Source organism: Lissotriton vulgaris, chromosome 2_1 (genome assembly GCF_964263255.1).
Source record: "Lissotriton vulgaris chromosome 2_1, aLisVul1.2, whole genome shotgun sequence".
In the NCBI taxonomy this organism is placed as follows: Eukaryota; Metazoa; Chordata; class Amphibia; order Caudata; family Salamandridae; genus Lissotriton; species Lissotriton vulgaris.
In genome coordinates this window covers 1,279,568,894-1,279,592,853 of record NC_141687.1, presented here as the reverse complement: position 1 = coordinate 1,279,592,853, position 23,960 = coordinate 1,279,568,894, and positions in this window count along the sequence as shown.

Below are 23,960 nucleotides of genomic sequence, written 5' to 3'. Positions count from 1 at the left end.
CCTCGTGGGCTAAATCAAGAATGCCCCCTTTGTTGGAGCCTCTAGGGGGGACTCGATACAAATATGCCCAGGAGCCTCTCAGGCTCTAATTACGAATGTGCCCCTTGGTGGCGCCTCATGGGCTCTGCAACAACAATGCAGGAGTGGCCCGGCTCGTGACAGCCATCTTTGTGTGGTACGTAGGTTCCCCCAGAGGCACGGGGTGGCCTGTACTCAACGTACAGTGCGGCTCGCCGGGTGCGGCGCGGCTTTGGGGACACGGCAAGGTGCGGTGCGCTTGGTGTATACTTCTTGCGTACGACGGGGGCTGCCGGGCTGGTGCGAGGCGTACGGCCAATCGGGCAATGCGGTACGTCTCGTAGGGGGTGACAAAGGCTGGTGCGGTTGTGTACGCCTCTTGTGTACGAGACACAAACAATCAAGGGGTGCTGGTCAATAAAACGGGGAAAATGCCTTTTCTGCGCGACGGCGTCTCCGGGGCTGGTGCGCTGGTTTCCACGGTTTCTCCCCCCAGTGGAGATGCGGCAGGCAGTGCGGGGCGTCCTTAAGAGGAGGGCAAAGCGAGTGGGGGCAGCCCAGCGACACGGTGCGAGGATGGCTCAAAAGCAGAGCGGGGTGGGCTCCCGCGCCGTTAATCAGTAACCAAAGGGGGATTCCCACGCCGGGGGATCCCTCGAGAAAGGCAGCTACCAGGAAAAACAGCAGCGCTGCTTCCCCCAGGCTGCAAACAAAGTGCCCCCAGGCGCTACAGAAAGGCCAGAGTTGTAAGTCCCGGACAAGTTCCTCAGAAAGACAGGGGGGCAAGGCTGGGCCCAGGATCCAGCTCACAGGGCCCTCCAGGCAGGAAGGCAGTCCCAGGGGCGGTCCTCCTGGTGCCCAGCAGCAGCAGCAGGCCCCCCCTTCAAATTAGGATCAGGAGCAGAACCTTTACATGGGGTCACAGCCCCTCTTTTATACACTAAAACCCTTTGTCTACAAGGGTGCAGGCAAGGGGGGAACCAGATACAACTGGTTCCTGAGCACTTTGTTTTGCTCTGCCTATTCACAGGATGGGTAGGGTCATCAGTCGCACCACAAGAGGCAGAGCCAGCATTGTGTGGGGGAAAGCCTAGCCCTATTCAGGTCCCAGGTGCACTCCTCCCCAGCCATCAAGATGCAGATCTCCCATTCACCACCCGGGCAGACCCATCATGACTCATGGAGCCAGGCTCACCAGCCAGCTCCAGCCAATCACAAGCCAGCCAGCCAATTTACCTTTCATACACAGACAGGCCAACTTCTAGAAGTGGCACTTCCACCCTAGGTACATTTATGCTGCAGTGGGGCTTCATCTCGCACCAAACAATCGCACAGCTGAATCTGCCTATTAGGCAATTGTTTGTTTATTTGTTCACCATAATCACTGTTCATCCATGTACTCCATAGTATTCCCAACTTATTAGAACTTGTTCTCCAACTTTAATTCGAGTCCACACGCAGAGTGTGCATGCCATTTCCGATTTTTTACTGTTCAAACTATGTCTATCCGGACCTTTTGAATGAACAGGACTGAAGCATAAATTCATGTCAGGCAGCGATTATTCCATAAAAAATACCCAATGCATTTCGGGCTCAACGCCCTTCTTCGGGGGTCACTGCCATTTGATGTTAAAAACCGTCCGTCCTTACTCCGTCTTCCATCCCATCAGTCCTGTTCATTCAAAAGGTCCGGATATACATAGTTTGAACAGTAAAAAATCGGAAATGGCATGCACACTCTGCGTGTGGACTCGAATTAAAGTTGGAGAACAAGTTACTATGGAATACATGGATGAACAGTGATTATGGTGAACAAATAAACAAACAATTGCCTAATAGGCACATTCAGCTGTGCGATTGTTTGGGGCGAGATGAAGCCCCACTACAGTGATGTTTATAACTCCAGTGCCAATAGGGCATGGCACTTGATTCAATCAGCACGCACCTTTCAGATACAAGAAGACAACTTTGAGAAGTTAGGAATATGAGGTGTGCATCCTGCCCCCACAGTACATTTATGCTGCACACATTATCGCGCAGCATTTAATCACACGAGTCCACACATACCAAATTTGCACCTGCACTCCCCACACATCAGGAACTAACATGGACACATACATTCCCCATGCATTCCTATGGGAGAGCAGCCCAATCTCACCACACGCACTCAGAGTGCGCACGCACTTTACACTGGGACACAGTGAAAGTGTGCAGAAGCCAAAAATGACTAACATTAAGTCACATATAACAAGCAAAAAGTTTTAGGGGTGAACCTGCCAGAAGGGCCAAGTCCAACAGCTTGGGGACAACAGACTTCACCCCCCAGCTCCCTAGAGTTCTTTTGGAAGTGCCTGCTGCTGTTTTGGGCCTTCTGAGGAACTGCGTGTCGCAAGGAGCTGAAAGCGCGACTCATCGTGGAAGAAGCGCGTCGCCGTCGCTGCTGCTGCCGTCGCATCGTGGATGTCGGCGCTGTAGCTGTCACATTGCACCGCATCGAGAGAAGCGTGCCGCAACAAAGAGGAAGCGTGTTGCCGTCGCTACTGCTGCCGTCGCAACTCTGAAGAAGGGTGTCGCCGCAGTAGCTGTCACATTGCACCTGATCGAGAGAAGAGTCTTGCAACAAGGTCGGAGCGTGTGACCGTCGCTCTGCCTGCCGTCGCAACTCCAAAGGAGGATGTCGCCTCTGGAACTGTTGCACTGCACCGCATTGAGGAAAAGCGCCTCGCATCCCCGAGAAGCGTGCCGCCGTCAGAGCTGCTGCCGTCGCATCGTAGATGTCGCCGCTGTAGTTGTAGCATTCTGCGGAAGCTTCACGCATCGCGGGAGATGAGTGTCGCAGCTGAAGCTGTTGCTGTCGCATCACTGAACAAGGGTGTCGCCGCTGCAGTCCACGCATCGAACCGAGAACTTCTCGCATTCCCGGATAAGTGTGCCACATCTGGAAGATCTTCACGTCTTTATTTCTTTGTACTTGAACTTTGCCGCATTTCCCCTGCTGCGACATTGCTTGTCGTGGAAGCGCAATGCAACCTAAGGTAAATTGACGCAAAGTGTCACATCTTAAGAACTGAACTAAACTAAGCTAAATCTACCATCTTAAAGTAACCGTATTGTGCATTTTTGTTGTTTATGGTCTTGGGGTAAATCTATATAAAGTATACTTATTTTTTATATAAAACCTTGTGTGGTGTCCATTTGTAGTGTTGTCACTGGGTTACTGTATGTGGTCACAAATGCTTTACACACTGCCTCTGAGATAAGCCTGTCTGCTTGTGCCAAGCTACCAAGGGGGTGAGCAGGGGTTATTTTAGGAGTGTAATCCCCATATTCTGACTAGAGGCAAGGGTCCCTACTTGTCACAAGTACCTACCTGTGCCAAATAGATACCCCCAAATCTAACACTTCCCAACATAAAACAACACTAAGCGACGCACCTAAAACCACCTTACATGCATTCACCTATCGACCATGGAACAAACTCAATTTCGAACACTTAGAAGCACAACTAACATCCAGTACAGATATAGAAACAATACATTCTGTTCAAAACCTATATGAGTGGCTACAGGAGCATTTGGTATCCTTATACCACTAAAAACCACACAACAGAAAAAAGATAACAAGCACCTTGGAGAAATACAGATATAAAAAATATAAAACAACAAATTGGAAAGCTGCAACATGCCTGGCTCAAAACATACGCCAATCAAGACAAACTTCGCCTACAGAAAATTAACAGATTGTACAAGTCAGCTATCAAAAAAGCTAAGAAAAGATAATATTCAGATAGACTTCGAAATGCTAAATGTGCAAATAAAGAATTCTATAAAATACTCATTGAATTTCATAAAGCAAATTGCTTAGAAGGAGCTCATCCCGTTACTCAAGATTTCACAGACAAACTGGCAAATCATTACACGGCCAAAGCAGACACATTGGCCTCATACTTAAAACAAAGTACCTGCGCTGCTCCTTTTACAAAACAACGATTCAAGAATACTCTACCCCAGCCTCTCTATTCCTTCCAACATATTTCACATGATGAATTTATGTACCTGGTCAAAGCAAGCAGGCCAGCCTGCAGCCCTTCTGACCCATGTCCACAACAAAACTTCAAGACAGTTCTTCTAACGACCTGCCACTCCAGTAAGAAGAATCATCAACAGCTCCTTAACTACCGGAATTTACCAGAAGAACTCAAAAAGTCATACATACGCCCATTACTAAAGAAAACAAACATGGACCCACTGAACCCTGAGAACTACAAATCACTTACAAGCGGACTTTCCTGGGCAAACTGATAGACGGAGCAGCTTTCGCCCAGATAATAAGTTGGATTCCATACAGGAAGAGGCACAGAATCTGCCCTCCTTGCCATCTGGGATGAACACAGCTGACCACAACGGGGTTGCTGCACTACTTCTCTTGGACCTCTCAACTGCCTTTGACACAGTTGACCATGGCATTCTGATACAAAGACTCTAAGAAGCTGGACGTGAGGGGACTGTTCTAGATTGATCGCATCCTACCTTCACAACAGAACTAATGTCATCCGTACCTCACCTTTCTTGTGTAAACCATACTTAACGAAAGCAAGGGTCCCTCAAGGCTCTAACATCTCCCTGATGCTTTTCAAGGTCTACATGAAGTCATTACTGGCACTGATCAATAAATGTTACCTTGTGTGCTATAAATATGCAGATCCATACATATATAACTTGCTCCCCTCACACTTCTTTTTTGCTTGAAAATGCAAGCACATAAATCAGGACTACTTCTGATTATGTGGGTTTATTTAGTTTCACCCTTTACTTTTCAATTTCAAATACAAAAATTCTTTTTATAGCATGTTTGAGAAAGACACGCAACATGTAACACTAAATAACAAATATGCAAAACATGAAATGATAACACATTAATTTCAACACATCAAATTGGACAAAAATGAAACACATTTGCACATTATTTTCGTATGCAGATGGCACACAAATACTCCTTCAACTGGAATGCCCCAAAGACATTGGAAACTTACTCATTTCCAGTTATACTTTATAGCCGTGGATCAATGGATGACATGGAGCCATCAGGGGCGGCTCCTCCACAAGGGCGGAGGAGCAACGCCCCACTGCTGTCTCGCAGTGCGAGAGGCAGAAACATAAAATGTTATTATAAATCCCATGTTATGCTTCTCGCACTGCGATAAAGCAGAAGGCAGGGTTTGGTTGAGGGCATGCAGGTGGGCTGTCCTGAACAAGGCAGGTGAGGAGGGGCTTGTCCACTGTTGTGGGCGTTGACTTTTTGGTGGGCCCCAGGGCCGATCAAACCAGTCATGCACACTCTCTGTTTTCTCCATGTACGATGCATGCAGCCTGCATGCAGAAAATGGCCTCCCCATAGGCGCCTGTGGGGTCAGCATTCCCAGCCAATCACAACGCTGCTATTGCAGCATTGTGATTGGCTTGGGGAGGAGAAGGAGGCTGCCCTCCGATTACACACATTTTTGGTACACGGGACGAATGATAGAGTGTATTTTAATTATCACTTTAGATAACGTCTGTATCTTGGTGGTCATTACTCGATTAGAGAAAGGTTTTAGTTAAATTTCCTTTCAGAGCCAGGCAGCACTTTCTGTCTATGTTCGGGTTTTTTTTGAGGAGTTTTGAATTCTCTCCCGAAACTTTATTGATGGAAAAAAAACATTTTTTACGAACAAGATTTGTAAGGAAAGCACTTTGGTTAACAATCAATACTTGTAAAACTTTTTAATGACCACCATGTCGCAATATGTATAAAATGTATATATTTGTGCAACAGAAAGATAAAAATGTATTGAATTACACCATTACAAAATGGCGGTGAGATAAACCGTCAATACTGAGGTTTTGACAACAACGGAATCCTCTGTCTATGTTTACGAATGTTTACTCATGTACTTAGGCACGGTTGTTTGCTGCAGTAAATTGCGCGATCAAGACACTTTTGTGTCGAAACGCGTAGCGGTTTGCAGTTAATAAATCTTTGGTGAAGATTACTCAACCTCTGAGTGTGCATCAATATTCAAGATTGGACGATATACATATATATATATTACCTACTGGCGGACGCCAGTAGGTATATATAGTTAGGACCTAGTTACCATAGGAAATCCCCAACATTCTATTGGTAATAACTTTGGTGCCGATTGAGGAATCTGCGTGTAATTTTCCTTAAATTTGCTCATCTACGCTCCACTCCTTCCCTGAAAGTTTTGGGGGAATTCGTCAAGCGGGGGTTGAGAAAAAAGGGGGGTCCCAAAACGTGTTTTCCCCATGTTAATTTCCATAGGGACCTTTAGACACGGCTACAGCCCGAACGGCTGAATGGAATTACACCAAACTTGGCAAAATGGTAGGGCCTGGTATGCAGATGTGCCTTTGCTCTGTTTGGGGAATATCCCTCCAGTAGTTCTTGAGAAAATTGAATTTGACATTTTTCAAATGGCATTTTCTATGGGACCTTTAGACACAGCTACAGCCCGAACGGCTGAATGGAATTACACCAAACTTGGCAAAATGGTAGGGACAGGTATGCAGTAGTGCCTTTTCTTTATGTGGTAAAAATCCCTCCAGTAGTTGTTGAGGAAATTGAATGTGAGAAAATTATATATCTATACGCGCTCAACATTCTACTGGGAATAACTTTGGCGCCGATTGAGGAATCTGCGTGTAATTTTCCAGAATTTTGACCAGCTCCGCTCTGCTCCTTCCCTGGAAGTTTCGGGGGGATTCGTCAAGTGGGGGCCGAAAGGGGGGGTCCCAAAACGTGTTTGCCCCATGTTCATTTCCATAGGGACCTTTAGACATGGCTACAGCCCGAACGGCTCAATGGAATTACACCAAACTTGGCAAAATGGTAGGGACAGGTATGCAGTAGTGCCTTTTCTTTATGTGGTAAAAATCCCTCCAGTAGTTGTTGAGAAAATTGAATTTGAGCAAATTATATATCTATATGCGCTCACCGCACGCGCACCGTACGAGTACGGTACGCGTACCCTTACGTGCGCGAGCGAGTTTCTGATTGGGTGGCAGTCGACTGTCAACATTCCAAACTGTCCAAACCAGGAAGTGTTGGCCACTATCTTGTTTTTCAGGAGAACTGAGGCACAAGAGAGCCCAAAACAAGAGTGGAAAACATGAAAAGGGGCAGGGTAGAGACCCCCCAACCCTCTAGCCCTTCTCAGGGGGTCCCAGAAGGACCCCCAAGGGCAAATAAAAAAAAGATTTTAAAAAATCGAGGGGTACGCACACCGTACGCGTACGGTACGCGTACCGTGGGCGTACCCCGCGATTTAAAAAAAATAATAATATTTTTTTTGCCCTTGGTGGTCCTTCTGGGACCCCCTGAGAAGGGCTAGGGCGTCAGGGGGTCTCTACCCTGCCCCCTTTTCACGTTTTCCACTCTTGTTTTGTGCTCTCTTGTGCCTCACTTCTCCTGAGAAACAAGATGGCTGCTCAGGTGGTCCCAGAAGGATAATAACATATATAAACGTTATCCGCTAATAGAATTAGCATTTACAAAACCTTTGAAATGTATTGAAAAAAATATAGGTTTCACGCCTGATATAGTTAGGAATTAGCATTTAAAAAACCTTGCAAATTCAGTGAAAAAACCATAGGTTTCAGGCCTTATATAGTTAGGAATTAGCATTTTAAAAACCTTGCAAATTCACTTAAAAAGCCATAGGTTTCAGGCCTTATATAGTAATATAGTTAGGAATTAGCATTTTAAAAACCTTGCAAATTCACTTAAAAATCCATAGGTTTCAGGGGGGCGCTAGAGGGCGCAAAGCGGAATGGCTGCCTTTTGAGACAGCTCCGCCGGCCGGAGTTCAATAACGGGTGATAATAGCGGTAAACTGGTGCTACCGATCACGTAAACGACAAAAAACGGGATCGGAAAGTGGAGGGAGCAGATTGAGGCGTAAGAGTTCCTACACTGCGCACTGGTGGACTCGAATTTAACTGTTGTAGTCGGAGCTGGTGTGGACGAACGTACACCAAAATGGCGGCCCCGTAAGCTTCAGGGAAAAGGGAGACCAGCCGCCCTCACAGTTCGAGGAAAGAAATAAAGCACAACACCGACGGACAACCTCAGCTGCTGCTGTGCGTAGTGTGTGCCTTTGGAGGACTACACGGCGTATACACTCTCACGATCGGGAGGTAAAGCAAGCGTTGCTGCCTGACAAGGTTCGTGTGGTGTGAGCGAGCTGTGAGCGACCGTCCCTGTACCCGGCTCTGCCCCTGCGGTGTTGTGGGGGCCCCGGCGCGACCGAAACCTCGACTCGCTTCCACTGATGGGCATTGAACAAGCAGACCTGATAGCTGTAGGCGTGGGCGTGGAGGCGCTGATCGGGAGCCGGCTGTGATGAGACGGTGAGCGACCTTGAGGCTGAGAGTTCGCTTTGCACTGCAGCCAGGGCTGCTAACACGTCTTCTATGGTGGCCATCGTCTTCCACCCAACCGGGAGGATGATTGAGTATTTTAAGGTCGGATATTGTGTAATCTACCAGGTGTCCTCAGGATCGAGGTGTAGACGGTAAGCCAACATAAAACACTCCACACCAGTTGTACGGTCCGATGGAGTTTTATTGTTTAGAGTAGAACAATAAAGCATAAGGGTGAAGAAATAAAGGCGGTCCTATCACGTGGCAGTTATACCACTGCCAGCGTTTTGTTCATACAGAAGAAACATAAAGCATGATAACAGTATTCAAGATCATACGCTTATCAGCATGGAGTACACATACGACAAGTGAACCAACCGTCCTCCACATGAATACCGGTCCCAGTATTCCCCAACGGAGGGCACTGTGCTGAGTAACGGCCGAAAATGCAGTTCGAAGTCTGCTGTACGCTGGAGGAGCTGACAACGTGTAGCGCCTTATGAGCGCGCTAACGAAGCACCAAGCGATTGTGTACTCAATAGCGGGTGCGCCTTCCCTGACTCACAACCGCATAGCAATGGATGGCTTTTAAGGGAGCAGCCGCTCGACCTTAAAGCGCGGTAACAATGGCTCTCACATTCAACCATGGGGTGTCCTACGAGGGAGCCGGACTTCACCTCGCAGTCCAAGGAACACAGTACCCCAACAGAGAACGCTGGCAAACACCTCCAAGGTTTGCGTCTCTGATCACTCCACTCACGGGAATGCCTGGCCAGGCACTCGACCGCGAGGAGCACCAAAAGCGGGGGCATAAGAGAGCAGCAGCTCGATCTTACCTTCTCTGGCTGGTTTGAAGCTCGGTCGAGACCGCAGGAGCTTCCTAGGAGACGAGGGTCCGTAGTCTTCAAATCCAGAATACGCCGGCAAGGATCTCAATATCCGACGCCCGTTCTCCAGGGCGGACGTCTTTTATGGGCGTTTTCTTCCTGCACATGACTCGCGCTAGGCATGCTGGTTCCTGTAGTTCGCCCGTATGCCGACTTCCTTTTCATCCGACACATCAAGTACAGAAGTCAGTGAGCGGCAGGCAGGTGGGGGGTGGGGGGTGATTCCTGACACTCTTCCTTTGATTAACTGGATTCTAACCTAGCAGCAGCTAGGGCGTTTTTGCACTTCCTTGTCACCTAATGCCCTGCCCTGGACTGAGGCTGGAGGAGGCAACCCCATGCTGTGCCAGCCCAGACTGACCCATTGTCATTCTGTATGTGGCAATCAGCCCCACACAGAATGATAATGGGCGGGTTGGGGCTGCTCTTGTGCTCCCAGGAGGAGTGTGAGGTGGCCCCATGGGGGAGCTGAGGCCTTTCGCAGGAGAACAGCTCTGTTCCCTGAAAGGCCCAAAATTATGGACAAAAGGCGTCCGTAAAAGGGAACCTCACAGACAACGGACGTGAGGTCCAATTCACGGACGGTCCGTGAAATTTACGGATGGTTGATCACCCTATCCGGTGACAATCTGGAACTCGCTTCCTCCATTGCTCCGTGCCACCACCTCTATCCGGATCTTCAAAGCTGACCTCAAATCTCTTCTCTTCTAAAGACACTTTCAGACCTACTACCTTCATTCTCAGACCCTTCTAGGAAGTTCGTTCATCATTGTAAACTTGTAATATTTTCTTGTACATTCCTCACCCTTGCTTGATGTGTTTGATATTGTGTTCTTGCCTTCTATGGTTGTATCCTACCTCTTCTAGTCTCCCGTTTATTTTTGTAACGTTCTATTTTGTAACATTTCTCTCATGTAACGTTAACTGGTTCTATTGTACAGCACTCAGACACCTTCGGGTATAGTCCGCGCTATATAAAAATGCATTAAATAAAAATAAAAATAAAGAAATAGACTCTTTGGCCGCCATCTGCTTAAAAGAAGGATACTCGATCGTATCAGTGAAACCAGATTCTAAACCTAGCTTCTCTGAGGCGATACCCTGGAAAACTTTGCTTTCTCTACTTCTTTCAACTCACATGTGGAGCAGGCTTACATCGCCACCGTGTGGCTGAGTTTATGAATTGATACCGTCGAAAGTACAAAAGGACCGTAGAGGCTGTTCAGGAATTTTCGAGGCAACCCTAGTTGATGGACTCAATTTTTCATCCGCCCTTGGTCAATGCATCTGGGATACTGTTCAGTGTTGTTGATAGCATTCCTTAGCGTTGTACTGAGATGCTGTGTGTTAGCGCTACATAAAAGATTCGCGTTTGTAACTATGTCTTGAGAACTCGTCTGTCAAATACTTTTGAGTCATACAGTGCTTTGTTGTGCAGTAAGAATGCCCAGAAATGATTTCACTTTCTAGGAATACTTTAACGGTGTCACGAAATGACGTTGTTTGCCGCTGCTAGGGGGACATGGTCCACCCTCTGTGGTTGATGAGTATTCCAGGGCTCTTTCGGTGACCTGACGATGACCTCAATCATAAATGAAGCGCGTGCTGACTCGAAGAGCATTTTGTTCAGTCCCCACCCTGGCGAGGGTCAAAATGAGGAACTGTGCCTCGACGGAACTGGAAGGTTAGTGCGAATCAAGAGCAAATAACAACACAACACGAGGGTTCCACAAGACACCGGGGCACCTGTTTCCACCTGTGCTCTCTTGTTTCTCCCAACGCCCCTCTCCCCGCCTTTTTCTGACCCCACCACCTGTTCTCTCATTTGTTCTTCTTTTGCTTTCCACCATATCTCAGCTTCATTATTCTCAAGTGATCTTTGTTCCTTTTTTTTCGTCTCTTCTCCCTGCGCTCTCTGGCCTCTCCCTTGTTCCTCCTCTTCTCCCTGAACGAATGTTAACCAGTAGTTATCTAATTTAGCAATCCCCGTGACCTCAGCTGTTGTTTACTTCTCTCATCCTTCGCTCTCTGATCTCTTTCACTTCTCCCTCTTTGACCTGGAGACACTCTTTTAGCACGTGTGGACGACTGAGAGACTCAGAGGGAAGGAAACACCTGCCTATTAGATCCCGTACTCTATAACGAAGATATTAAGCAAAATAACAATATCCTGCCTGCCTATGTAGACATGTCTTCTAAAATAACAGGTGACATAGCATGCTTGCTTCACGGGTAGATGCATTACCAGGGGCTCAGACCTGTCTTGCCCAGTGCTGTCTGTTTCATCTGGCCAGCCCAGCAGACTCAAGCATTGCAACACGCTGATCATCACCACTTCCTCGGTTCAAATGCTCTTCCATGCTCTAGTGCTCTCGCTGAACTATATTTTTGTTTTACTTACTTTGGAGGTTGGCCTTACTTTGTTAACCTCTCGCAATGGGTATTATTTGATGCATTGTTGATGCTGGTTTGAATTTGAACAACTACTTTTTGCTTTCTGTAATGTCTCTTACATTTGAAAAAAATCTTTATGAATTTGACCTGTGAAGTTTTTCTTTAGTGGCAAACAAGACTGGCTATCGAGACTCACATGGCCCAGTCATGCATCTCAAAGCTTTTAACTTATTAGTTACATGGGTTGACACAATTTGGCCATTTTTACAAATGTTAAAACCTCATGGGCAAAAGTTCCACCATCAATATCTCTTTAACACCTACATATAACGATTGGCAACTAAAAGGTGACTTTCAGATTCATGATAAAACTCATGAGAAAACTCGGTTTCTAACTTTGGAAACGTTGGATCTGCCTGAGCTAGAAACAATTTTTTGTTATCTACAAAGTAAGCAAAGGTGATGGATTATGGGTACTGGTCATGCATGTCACAGTAAAACATATTGGCAATGAGCTTATGGCGTGAACATTAGCTTGACAATAAATCTATAACATCTGCTGTCCATTGTGCCAGTACAGTCTCGAATGCTGTGGGTGACAGGGGCAACTGAGAACTGCTTTCAGTTCCTTTCTAGGACATAGTGTAGTCTTCACCTTCGTGGGTGAGGTGTCATCTGTGTCAGATATGGTTCTGTATGGGTCCCCTATTGCTCCTGATTGTCCCCCATCCTGTTAAAACCACTTTTCAACCAAACCCTTCCTGGCTATTTCCTAAGTTTAACACCACAAGTAAACAGATAACAGGAGATCTTCAGCCTGTCTAAATCACTCAGTAATACTATAAACAAAGTGTCTTAGGTTTTTGAGTTCAGAAAGGCCTGGATGAATGTTATTCCTCATCCTGAATGAGGTCAGCACTTGATTCTTGGTGGCGAGTCCTGACCACTCGAGAAAACAGTCAGGGGACTGGTTGCTGAGAGCGTCCTCGAGACTGAGTATAAGTTAAACTCTTGGTCTCTGGTTTGACAGTAGGATATCTCCGGAGACTAAAATTAGCTTCAATATCCTCTACTAGGTACTATTCGAAACTGATGAGATGGGTCAGCACTTTGCTGAGCGAACCTCATAGAGCTACAATCACCAGGACTAATATTGATGCTAAACCTCCTTACAACAATGCCTTATATATGAAGTGATCCAAAAATCTAAGATCACATGCTAAAGGCTTTAGAGAACTCTGTATTTATGGCATCCAAAGATATTTCCAGACTGGACATGTTTCCTCTGCTTGCACTCTCTACCAGTGCAAAGACTGAAAGACTAACTACAAATGTATCATCCAGTGAGAATTATAAGGTCTAGTTGCAAACTCCTCTGAAAGCAATCATGAGTACAACAAATGCAGGAAGGGGCGGAAACTTCCACTAAGAAACTACTTCTCTGTGGAATTAACTCTTGTATTGGGGACTGCTGTGCCTTAAGTTGCTCTACTTCAGAAAAATGCTGAACACATGCTGGTTTTAAAGTCAAATGTTGCTGTGGCCTCACTAGCACTTGGATGCCTACAGGACGTAAGGTACTTTAAATAACGTGATGCCTACCAGAGTTGAGCATGCTCCTTCTCTGTGATAAGAGGCATGGGTGATCCCAAATTGCAATGCTAGCGCCCTTGGCTTTAATTTTACAAATCATTATTTCATTGTTTTCAGGTTTCCTAGTTCAATTTGATCGACTCAGGTAAGCTAAAATTACTAATTCCAGAATGCAGTTGTTGCACTAAAGCACATGAGCGATACTCTGCATCAATAGTGATTTGGAGTCATCTTGCAACCTGACTTTAAAACATACCTTGTCTGTGATCTAGAGTCACTTCTCACCCACTTTGGAAAGTAGGTTAGCTGATGAAATGAAAAAGAGACATGATGCTCGCATGCCATGGACAAATGGGGAGAAAGAATAGGAGAGCGATGATGGAGCCAGCAAATGCGAAGCATATGGGTTGGCTGAAGCCCACAGAGTATATACATCATGTCTGTTTGAGACAGCATAAGCCCTGTCTAGAGGCGAGACCTTAAAAGGAAGAGCACAAAGTAAAGTTATTACATCAACAGCACCACAACTAGAATGCTCATTGATGGGCATGCGGATGTCCTGTTGCATAGACCTCTGCGCCAGACATTTTGAAGTATGCACTGCTTTGACAACAAAACCTACACAATAGCAGCAGGCGTTAACCTGTTTGATGAAGCAGAACTGAGGAGTCTGGTTACAGGGACACACATTTAAGGCGGAGGGCCACTTGGCGTCAACCCCATTATCTATCTATATTAATACTACTATTATAAAGAGAGAGCTGAAACCTTTGAGGGGGGTAAGCTCAAGAAGTACAGCACCAATCACTACACCCAATACAGCATTGTAAAGGGGAGTTGCAGCAGATGGATATAGGCTATACAGCTGCTCACCATATACATTAGAAAGGTCAAAGAACCTTAGGTGTAAAGTAGTCCCTTGTGGGCATTGGCATTGTGCTGTCAGCGATGGGCGCGCAGCCTTGTCGGAGGGGGCGCGGCATTGACTGTGCACACCCATTCACGATCCGTCGTTTGTGGGCATGCAGCGTTGTCAGAGGGGGCGCGGCATTGACTGTGCGCGCCCATTCACAATCCATCGTTTGTGGGCGTGAAGCGTTGTCAGAGGGGGCGCAGCATTGACTGTGCGCGCCCATTCACGATCCGTCGTTTGTGGGCGTGCAGCGTTGTCAGAGGGGGTGCGGCATTGACTGTGGGCAACCATTCATGATCCATCATTTGTGGGCGTGCAGCGTTGTCAGCGCGGCTTTCCAAGCGCGGCATTCACTCGGCAGAGGCGTCTCCAAACAACAAGGTGCGCCGCATTCATGGACCTTGCCATTGAGGCGGCATTACTGCTATATGGTGCGGAGAACACATCCCGGACAACGTCGGGACGGGCTGCTAGTAAAAAATAAAGAGGGGGCAAGGGAACCCTCATAAAACACAAATAAGGCAGCATCCAGGTCGCTATCTGCCAACCAAAATAAAACGTACGTGAGCCACTTTTCCGAATGACTAGGTGAAGAGTGTCCTAACAAAAGAAAGATACATGAAGAGAAGTAGAGGTGGGGGGAGCAGAGAAGATGAGAGTGACAGAGATAGTACAGCGGGGGTAACACTGGTGTACAAACTGCATTGGTATAAGTCCTGTGGTGAAATGTCAGTGAATCCCAATGATAGCAGAACACACAAATCCCTCACCTAGCTAGTTCTGACATTTTAATACAGCACACACCAAGTCAGTGCAGACAGGAACATATAAAAGGTAGACAAAGAAAGATAAGAAGGGAAATACATGAGGGAAGACATATGAGTCATCTGAAAGTATGAATAATTAATTAGAAGCATCCATGGCAATATATAAGGTTATTGCACATATTCTCACTAAAGATTATTTGTCATGTGATAGAGGTGCAAGCATTCCTCGGTTCCACCATATCCAGACGGTCTTGGCTGACCTGGGTGGCGCTGAATCTATAGGGCAATCAGGTAGTGCCCAATGGGCTGGTCTGACAGGTCATTGTGTTGACCAGTTGTTGGCTGTTTGAGAGCCTGTTTTATGGTCTTCTAGGCCGGTTTTTACTGTTGATTTCCCTGATATTAAAACAAACGTTGCCTACAGCATGATCAAATCCATACAGTCTTCCATACCTTGTAAAACACTTATGCCTCTTTCTTTACGAGTTCAAAACTTCCAATTTCATACACAGTCCAGTGGGATCCCCAAATAAGAAACAGTCTGGATATTACTGATCTTGACACCATAAATGGTATGTAATCTAGTTTGTGTGGCCTTAGAGCCAAAGATCATGCCAAATGTATTTGACAAATTGGTTGCTAAACCCAATGTGTCCATAAAAGGGCCATACATACCAAATTATTGTCAAATAGTAGAATAGGAATAGATTACACACCCAGTTGTGCCATATCACAGCCACTGGCTACCAAGAACCTCTCTAGTTAGTTTATAGAAACTATAAACAGAAATGGTGCCAGCACACATCCATGGTGGGCACACCTCTCAATCATCAACAAATCTGAACTTTCCCATTTGGTCCAAATCTAACATTAGCAGATTTATCCGAATGCTAGTGTCTCAGGAAACAAACAGTTGGTTTCTCAACACCAAGGGATAGCATAATCGATCATAGCTTTGAACGATTAACGCAGCCCAGTGCCCTGCTTAGGTCCATAAGCGCTAAATGTAAACAACCTTTTTCGTCATGGTATTTGTTAATCAATAGGTACCGGTTCAAACACTGCTAAGTAGTGCGGAGCCCTTAGAAAGCCAAACTGGACATCGGGGAGAATGGAGTTGCCCTGGCTCAAATTTCAAGACTGTCCAACAAAATTCTCTCATTGGCACTCCTCAAAACATTAGCAGGGACAGGGGCACAAAGGTGATTATTGTCCTTGTTAGATGTCCATAGCGGCCCTATCAGGGTCCGGGAGCTTCTCTTTAGGGCTCTTATCAATAGCCGCTATAACATTAAAAATATCGAAAGTCATAGAGATGGAGCAATTAACCAAAAAAACGTCCCCAAAAAGGGAAGATGTCCTATCTAGCTGAGGCTTTAGTAAATACTATGAAAATGTGCCACCCAGCTTTGTGCGGAAATTGAGGCTTCCAGTACAGAAGTGATATCATCTTTAAAATAGGGGCATTAACCCCTTCACTGCGGCGGCTATTCCACCGCAGTGCTAAGGGGGGAGGGCGGCCGAGCGGCGGGCGCATGCTGGTGACGGAACCGCTCCGTCACCAGCGTCGGTTGAGCTGTGCTCATGACGGAGCGGTTCCATCACGGCCCCGCCCGCTAAATAGAACCCTCAGTGCAGGCGCGGAATCCGCGCCGGGCAGGCGTGCCAAGCGGGCTGTGACGGAACCGCTCCGTCATCAGCACAGCGTGACCGCGGCTGATGACGGAGCGGTTCCATCATCAGCAGGGGAGGGGTTAAATACATAACAAAAAGCACAGCTATTGTTTGTGGAACTAGCTGCCAATAGTGAGTCTCACGCTTCCTCCTCGTTATGATCTTTCCTCACCTGCAAGTTTTTTTTATAGGCTAACCTGCAGGGCTGTAGCTAGCTAGACAGCACTTCATGTGTTTTTGCCTGAACTGAAAAATTGAATGCGAGAGCCTTGTTATCTTTGGAAAAGATGAGGAAATCAGATGTGCTCAGCTATTGACCGCCAGTGAAAGTTGGTACCAGTAATGAAACAAAGGGACAAACATCAAAAGCAAATAGCAATTTATGTTTGAGCACAATTCAAACCTTCAGTTGAGCTGAAAGGCTTATTGTGGTATTTGTTCCTTGTTATCCTTCATATTTTGTGAATTGTGGGCAGACATTTTCCTCATCTAAGTGGATAAAGACAATGTAATATTATCACTACTGCTGTCCTAGGCCTGAACATGTAAATGTGGTATAACCTGACTGCTGTATAATCCAGCAATCACTATGTAATTGAGCAGTAGCATTGCTTTATGAGCCTGTATGATTTGTCTGGCACTGATGTATACAGCCAGTGGATTTGCTGACACTCCTATGTACTGTTTCAATAATAAGATATGGCTGAAATTGATCTTGGAAGGAGTTCTTTGGAAACATAAAGCTAAGAAAGAGGCTAAAATATTCAGAAAAACATATGACCACTTAACTTCGCCATGGCTGGTCCCAAGCCAAGCTACAAAAGGAGGGGTATGTGTGGGGCTAGCTACCCCACCATGTAAAAACATCCTAGTGTTGTGATGCAAGGTAGGCAGGATGTCACACCTAGTTACAGAAATGTCAACCAAAAGACATCCAGGTCTTAGGGAGGGAGGAATCTCCTTCACAGAGTGATATGACGCCTTGTGATGAAAGCCAGAGATCCCTGGAAGCCGCAAAGCCAATCCACCCGCTTTCAACCAAGACCATAACTATTGGGAGATGGAATGTGAGGACCATATGCAAGACAGGCAAGACAGTCTAAGAGACAGTGGAGATGAAAAAATGCAACCTTGCTCTTCTGAGCATATGACAGACCAGATGGACATAGTCAGCACTGAAAAGACTGGCTCCAGGACAAGTGCTGTTGTATTTTGGGCATGAGGAAGAGAACTCCCCACATACTCAGGGACTAGCACTGATGCTAATGCCAGCAGCCAACAGAACTCTGATTGGATGGGAACTCCACAGTCCCAGAACCATCACAGATATGTTCTGCACAAAGAAAAAGAGGATCAACATGAATATCATTCAGTGCTATGCACACTCAAAATATATCACAGAAGAGGAAAAAGAACAGTTTTACTACAGACTCCAGTCCATCCTGTAGAAATGCCTTGAGAGAGACATCACAATACTGATGGGGGTCCTTCATGCCAAGATTGGAAGCAACAAGACTGGGTACGAAGAAATCATGGGCAACCATGGCCTTGGTGACATGAACAAGAATGGTGAAAGGCTCACAGCTCTGTGTCCTGAACAGTGTGATGATAGGTGATTCCCACAAAAAAATACACAAGGCAAAGTGATTGTCACCAGACCATTAAACAGAGAACCAAATTGACCATGTCTCCATTGTCAAGAAGTTCCGGAGGTCCCTGCAGGATGTGACAGTGATGAGAGGTGTGGACGTGGCATCAGATCATCACCTTGTTGTGACCAGGCTATATCTAAAGTTAACGAATGTATGAATGAAGTTGACAAATGCCAGCGATGTAACATCACCCTCCTCAAAGATGCAAAGAAACTGAGGGAATACTCAGTCATCCTCAGTAACAAGTTTCAAGTCCTGCAAGATCTAGAGGACGACAGTGAACCAATAGAAAGCCAGTAGGAGAAGATCAAATACACAGTGACATGAACCTGCCTGGAGGTACTAGGTAACAAGCGACACCAGCACAAAGAAGAGATTCTCTGCAAAATCCAAGTGAGAAAATAAAAGAAAGCTGCAATCAACACCAGCTGAACAAGAGCAGACAAAGTGAAAGCTCAAGATGAGTACACCAAAACCAACAAAGAATCAAAGAGAAGCTTAAGAGCAGACAAGCGAAGATTCCTCGATGGTCTTGCCACAGAAGCCCAGAAAGCCATGGAAACTTGAAATAAATCGACAGCATAACAAGGAAACTCTTGGCAGATACAGCAAGCCACGAAGACCCGTTAAAGACAAAGCTACGAATACAATCATGGGTAATGAAGGCAAACAACAAACATGGGTCGAACACTTTTATGAACTTCTGAACTAGCCCATGCCACAGTCTGCACCAGATATACAACCAGCTGGCAAGGACTTGGCAGTCCACTGCAGCAGACCAACCGAGGAAGAAATACAGCAAGCTATTAAACATCAGAGAAATGGGAAGGCAGCAGGACCTGATAACATTCCTGTAGGGGCACTGAAGACAGGGATTGAAATATAAATAGACATGTTCTACCCCATGTTTGGAAGGATCTGAGAAGAGGAAAAGGTACCATCAGATTAGAAGGAGGGATATCTGATCAAGAACCTCAAGAAAGGTGACTGGAGTAACTGCTTAAACTACAGAGGGGAAACACTTCTATCAACCCCAGGCAAAGTGTTTGTCAGCGTCATCCTTAACAGAATGAAGGAACAAGTCAGCGCTCAGTTACGAGACAAGCAAGTTGGCTTCCACAAAGAAAGATCATGCACAGACCAGATTGCAACACTGAGCATCATCATTGAGTAATCAATGAAATGGCACTACCCCCTCTATGTCAACTTCAGCAACTATGAGAAGGCATTCAACAGCGTGGACAGAGAGGCCCTTTGGAAACTCCTGTGCCACTACGGTGTGCCAGATAAACTCATAAGAATCATCAGGAACTCTTACACAGCAATGACCTGCAAGATAGTCCATAGAGAACAACTCATGGAATCTTCCAACGTGAGGACAAGAGTCTGCTAGAGTTTTTTTTTCTCTTGCCTTTCTCTTCCTGCTGGCCATAAACTGGATCATGAAGACATCCACAGCAAGGAAAAAAATAGGATCCAGTGGACACATTGGACGCAGAATCAACGACCGGGACTTTGCAGATGACCTGACCATACCTCCCCATACCGATCTGCAAATGCAAGAGAAGATTGACAAAGTGGCAGCCACATTAGCACGACTTGGCCTCAACATCCACAGAGGAAAAACAAAGAACCTGAAGACTAACACAGACAGCACAACTGCAATCACTCTGGCAGCAGATGTACTAGATGTTGAGACCTTCACCTACCTTGCCAGTGTCACAGACAAGCAAGGCGGCACAGACACTGGCATCAAGGCAAGAATCGGCAAAGCAAAGACTGCCTTCAATCAGCTAAGGAAGATCTGGAGCTCCAAGGACTTACCCCTGCAAACCAAGATCAGGCTTTTTTAACACCAGTAGAAAATCAGTCCTTCTGTATGGAGCAGAAATTTGGAGGACAACAGTGACCACCACCGTCAAAGGCCACACCTTCATCAACACCTGTATGAGGAAATTCCTCCAAACCGCAGGCCAAACACCATCAGCAACCACAACCAATGGCAGCAGACTTTCCAACTCCCTGCTCATGAAGAAATGATGAAAAAAGCTTGGGCTAGATAGGTCATCACTCTCTGCAAGCCTGCATCAAACACGACAAGGCAAGCCCTCGCCTGAAACCCTCAAGGAAAACAGACAACAGGAAGGTGAAGAAACACCTGGCATTGAGGCCTCGGGCCTCAAGACTGACTGAAAGAAGATGGGTTGCACCTGAGGTCAGATTGAAAGAATACCCCAGGACAGAGATGGCTGCAGAGTCCTGGTTAATGGCCTATACCCCAGGCAGTGTAGTAGGTATAAGTAAGTAAGTATGACCACCTGATCTTCTATAAACCTATTTTCTTAACTGCTTGAATAGCATATTGCACTTTAGCAAACTTTCATAGATATTTATTTATAAAAATCCACTGTTTGACTAACATTTTTGCAAAGTTCTCTGGATTGGGACGTCTCAACTCACCAGGGGGTAATACAGCATGCTTGGCACACCACAAAATTATTGGAATATTTAATGAGTGCTTAGACAATTTATGTTACCCTTGAGCTGAAAAATTTACCATTTGGCCCTTTTAAAAAAAAATTCTTGTCCCACTCAGGGGAGGCATTAATGCACCACTCCTTTCAAATGTCACCAAGACCCTCTGTCTAAGAAGTTTTTTTCTTCAAGAAGCCTATATTTGGAGACCCGCATTCACCAGAGAGCCAGCAGGGAAACCTGCAGACCGAGATGTTGGCACAGCCTAATCAACAAATGATCTGTGCTACCTGCCTGCACATTACACAACAACATTTTAAGAAAAAGAGAAACTAAGATCAGAAAATTGTCTATGCGAGACAATGAGAAATGGGCTGCTGAAAAGAGGGGGAAGTCATTTTCCTGTGGGTGCACCAAAGACCAAATGTCCCTAAGGCCATGATCACTCAAGATATGTGTAGCATTGCACAATCAGTATTGTTTAATGTACCCAAAAAGCCATATATGTCTAGAATAAGATCTAAAACCAAAATCAAAGAAATTTTGTTCTAAAACCTTTGGGAAGGGTTTGACGGGGGCTTTATTGGACCTAAAGAATTCCATTTCAAAGTTTTTCATGTATATAACATTTGTGCAATCTTTAAACTGCTATTCTATGTCTAGTATGTTGTTTTGCACTGAATTTAAGTACGTCCATATGAATTATAAAAAAATAATTATTGAATACAATATGATAATGATCAACTAAATGTTTGTTTTGGTCACTTTAATGACATTGCCATCTGAATTACTTACACATAAGTTATTTATTTTTTGTTTCTCTAAATCCCGGCCTCTGCTTGCGTTGTGGCCCAGCAAACAAATGAGTGTTCCATGGTACACACATCTGACATATTGCTGAACAGCTACACAACCAAAGAAAGAAAAAGCAACACTGAAACAATATCCAACCAAAAGAACTCACACAAAAAACACCTGTACATCGGGACATACCACCTGTACAATGCAGATCTCCACCTCCCCAACAAAATTAACTGTTCTTCAAAAATACCCATTGTCTTGCTTCTATTGCTGCCCCTAGCCTAAAAGAATTGTTCCATAATTGATGGCAGACAAGCCTGAATTCTCCAATGCTAGCCGCTACATCTTGAGGACTTGAAAAGACGTAAACACTTGTAGAGAGGTGTTCTCTTCCCCCAATAACTCTCGGAGCCAGGTTGCTGTTATGCTTACTTTATTCAAGTTATCGGTTACAAGGAGCGCCGAGCACGTCCTCTGCCCAGCCGGCTCGCGCGCTTATGCCTCGCTGCGCACGCTGCCTTGCCTACGTCTCCGCACGTCACGTAGCTACGTGACGTGCAACGCTAGAGCGCTCACTACATATCTCCCCTTTTTCCCAATGAACTATATGTACAAGTCCTGACTCATGTCGTAGTCTCTGAATCTCGCAGGCTGGACCACCGCCCTTCCCCTTCTTGTCAGTCTTACCGGGGTCGTGGCAGTTGTTGCTTCGCTTCTGTCACCACTTCCTAGCGCAGCCGCACTAGGCTCACCTCTGCTCCTATCCTCTTCGCTCAGCTGCTCTCCGCTTGCACCATCGTCCTCTTGTTGTGCCTCTCCAATCTCCAGGTCCTCTCCCCCATATTCACGGGGGGTCTCCCTTCTGTCCTCACTTCCACCATCTGTTCCGTTGTCACTCCAGCAGAGTATTTTGTTGCATCTGGCCATGCGGTCTTGCGACCACACATTTCCGTCGCTCAGCAGGGCCGCTCTACCTCTTACTTCCACCACCTGCATGGGCTTGCTGTACTTGCTTTCTCCCTTTTTCTGTAACGTGGCCAGCTTTACTCTCACCCATTCTCCTTTCTCCAATGCTGTGTTCTTCACTTTTCTCCGCGCATCGTAGTGTTTGGTGTACACAGATTGGGCTCTTTCTAGGTTAGCCTGCACCACAGCCGGTGACCACTCGCTCTTGATTATCCTTTCCTTCCATACTCTGTTGTCCTGGGTGAAAGGCTCACGGCCTCTGAGGATCTGGAATGGACTATAGCCAGTGTTCGTGGGTGTTATCCTATATGCCCACACCATGTGCCAAACTTCTGCTTCCCAGTCTTTATTGTCTGAGATGGCCGCTTGTATCGAACCCATCACCACTCTATTAAAACGTTCCACCAACCCATTTCCAGCTGGATGGTATATGGACGTATGTTTTGCTGTGATGCCGTTCCTCTGCAGGAATTGTGACCATTTCTCAGATCGGAATTGGGGGCCATTGTCACTGAGGACATTCTTTGGGATGCCCTCCCTCACAAAAGTCTCGGCCATGAAACTCACTATAGTCTCTGTGTCCATTGTTTCCTCAATCCTCACTTCCGGCCACTTGGAATATCGGTCCACCATGACACAGATGTATTTCTGGATCCCTTGTGCGTTTAAGACAGGACCCAAAATGTCTATAGACAGCTCCTCCCACGGATTCTTCGGAGGATCGAATTTCCCCAGGGCTGGGCGCAAAGGTTTGAGTGTTTTATCTGCACCCTGGCACCTCGGGCACTCTCTAACATGTCTCTCCGCCCTTATATCCATTCCCGGCCACCAATAGTTCTGCTTGGCCCTCAGTTTCAGCTTTCCAGCACCTAGATGCCCTTCATGCAACATGTCCATCAACTTGGGGATCATTTTTGTGGGTGGTATGACTCTCTCACCCCTGAATATGAATATGCCCTGATCGTCAGTCGATAGTTCCTCTCTAACTTGGAAGTACGGAATGAGTTCTCGTCCTGTTCTGTTTTTGTCGGGCCAACCCCTTACTATGTGGGATTTCACTTCTTCCAGATCCAGGTCTTCTTCGTATGCTTGTTTCCATTCTTGTCTGCTTATGGTTGTTTCTTGATCTTCTGTGAGTGCGACCCACTCTTCCGCTCCCTCGTTGCGTTCTGAGCTGGATTCCATCGCTGCTGCCCTGCTTAGGTAGTCCACCACCTTGTTCTTATTTCCGGGAATGTGTTCTACATCATATCGGAACTCCATTAGTTTGAGTGACATTTTGGAGATCCTTGGTGTTGCGTCCGCGTGTCCGCTTGATGTTAGTACCTTGAGCAGGGGCTTGTGGTCAGTCCTCAACCTGAATCTGGTGCCCCACAGAAATTGCCTGAATCGAGACA